This window comes from Poecilia reticulata, linkage group LG3, assembly GCF_000633615.1.
Source record: "Poecilia reticulata strain Guanapo linkage group LG3, Guppy_female_1.0+MT, whole genome shotgun sequence".
Lineage (NCBI taxonomy): Eukaryota > Metazoa > Chordata > Actinopteri > Cyprinodontiformes > Poeciliidae > Poecilia > Poecilia reticulata.
Window position 1 is genome coordinate 4,866,921 of NC_024333.1, and position 2,940 is coordinate 4,869,860.

Consider the following 2,940-nt stretch of genomic DNA (forward strand, 5'->3'; position numbering starts at 1 on the left):
CGGAGTGCAATGGTCCCATTTCCATATAAGGTATGAGGCTGACAGTGGTCCGTCCCCGCCCCTTTCTGCATGCTGCAGCGAGGACCTTCTCGACTGCGGCGGCAGCGTGTCCAGTTGGTCTGTGTTACCCAGAAAGCAGTTGGGCACAATATCGCAACACCAACACCGTGAGTGAAACAATGACTGGGGCAGACTACTCTATAAAGTACTCGGGGACAGCTTATTTACAAATGTGGATGTGGAATAATAGAGTACGGAACAAATTGGCAACCCAACTGAAACGTCTATTTTATGCGCGTTATATATGAAAAAAGTTTTAAAATAGGCGATTCATTGAAGGTGCGCCTTATAGTGCGGAAAATACGGTAATTCAACCGCACTTTATAAATTGGATGAAAACATTACCCCAGAACTATTACTAGTGACTATTTAGATAACCTTGAGATACTTCCTAGTGCTGTTAGAATGGATAACAAAGTATTCACTCATCTAGTTCAGGAAATTAAGAAGTGTCACATACTCAGTTATCCTATCCTGTCCTACTGTAGCTGTCTGATCCTTTCTGCTCTCCTACTAAGTGCTTTTGGATCTGAGACAAGGCATTTTTAAAGTAGAAAATCACTTTACCGTAACTCTTACCTACCATAGAGGCAGCTTATTTTCACTTTAATGCTTGATGTGATAAAGCATGTAATAACCTGTCCTAGGTCACAGATTATTGAGTTAGCTAAAGCTGAGCTCGCTATTGAAGTATTTGATCTTAAAACTGACTGCACACCTGTTTTAGAGCCCTGTCCACCAAGTTATCATGATCTGTTAGCAGCAAACATGTTTGCACTGGTACAGGCACTGTTGACATATGTCAGAGTAATGAATCCAACTACAGCTGACATCCAAGTGCCTTCTGACACCAGAGTAGGTGATTTTCATCCCCCTAGGGTAAGTTAGTGATAGATCACTATTATGTAGTGAAGACTCCTGTAGCAGCAGTTGAAACAACAGCTATTCCTCCTCCTACACCAGGCTTACCTGACGTTGATCTTCACCACTCAGGACTCGGCGATGACCATTGCGGACAACTTGAAGCACTATTACTAACTTGCAGTGACATGTTCAGTGTCCACGACTAAGACTATGGACGCACAGATGTGGTCAGACATTGTATTCAGACAGATGAGCCTCCTCCCATCAAGCAAAGAGCATACAAACCTTCAACTCAACATCTGAGCAGACATAGACAGGAAGGTGCAGCAGATATCATTGAGGAGAGCTGTAGCCCGTAGTCTTCCTCTTTTGTTTTTGTGAGAAAGAGAGATGGAAGCTGCTTTTAAAAACAATTTTTTTCCACCCCTCCAAAAAGGCTCACAGCTGCCTATTTTTAATACACCAACTATACATTGATGTGCATTAATGCGCACAGTCGAAACTGTCTTAGCACTACTGGAGAAGCTGATTCACTTTATTTCTGCTCTTGGGGTGCACAGCCAGTCAACATCAAGGAAAAATAAATACTGTTCCTGGATTGTGTACTTTGCAAATGTCAGTCAATACCATGTCAAGTAGCATTTGTCCCAAATACTTCAGCTTCCATAGCTGCATTTTGTTTAGAATTTTTTAGATATGCTTTATGAGAAACTTACAAATAGGTGGATTTTGTGTGAGTAATTTAGTTACATTCCACAGAAAACTTGTAAAAAGGTCAGTCTATGAATACTGAACTGTGACTAGGCAGTGGTCCACTGTAGTGTTAAAACTGTGGACCTGCTGTGATGTGTTGCACATCAGGTCTGCTTACTGGTTACCTGTCTACTGGTTTATCAGACAATTTCTAGGATGTAGCTTAAAACTCTGGTGCCAACAAAGAACACCAGAAGCATCAGAATGACCATAAAGGTGATTTACCCCGATGAACCTGGTCACCTTGTTCTTTTGGATGACTCTGCACAACAGATTTAACAAGCTTGCTTCAAGACGGAAGGGTCCCTTCAAGGTCTGCTGATGAACCAGAAAAGGCAAGAGCTGTGATGCCACATGTGAATAAGTGACTCAAGAAACACAAACTCATGTATATTTATTGTGCGCCATAACAGGCTTACACATTTACACTGGACATTACCATCCATGCCTAACAACTTCTAGACACTCCCTGTTTTATTCTAGCCATGCCTATTATTAGTGCCTCCATTAGGGCATCACAGTTTTGTAAGAAGCCTTGCCTATTTTCTCTTCTACTGCTCCTCACACGCACAGGCTGCAATCTTATCCTTTTCTATACTGTACTATACTCTCCCCAACCATCTAATTTCTTCCTTCCTCAGGGTTGTACCACTAAGACGTTTGACCTCCCGCAGTGGAAGTTAGGTTTGGTGCCCAATTAAATTCAGAGACTTTGCTACATGAAAGGCCTTAATTAGACTTTGGGGACATTCTCTGATGTCACATTATTGGAACATGTTGTGGTTTAGTCTTTCACTGTTTACAGATCAATATCTATGTTGAAGCACTGGATTCCAATCTTAGTACATGTACACTAGTGTATGTTATATTAATATCTTAAATATTTGCAAGTTTAAATGCCGCAACACAACTTTCAGTTGTGATTGTCTTCGTCTTTTTTTCAATTATTTTTGTTACTTCTGTGGAGGTGAAAGAAGGAAACCTTGTTACCAAACTTGCTTAATATGGGATTTAAATGACATGTCCACTGTTATTTACGTGATTATTAAAGTCTGGTCTTTAGGGGCTCTGATTCAAAAAGGCAAAAATAGAAAAATAATTTATCCAGGCTTTTATGTCTTCAAGACACATCAGTAGTCTACCTAACTGATTGGATTCTTCAGGATTTACAGATGAACAAATATTAGCATAACAACATATTATATATTCAAGTCAGTTTATCACTACTTTGTTAAGAAATGATCAAGCCAAAACTCCCCAAAA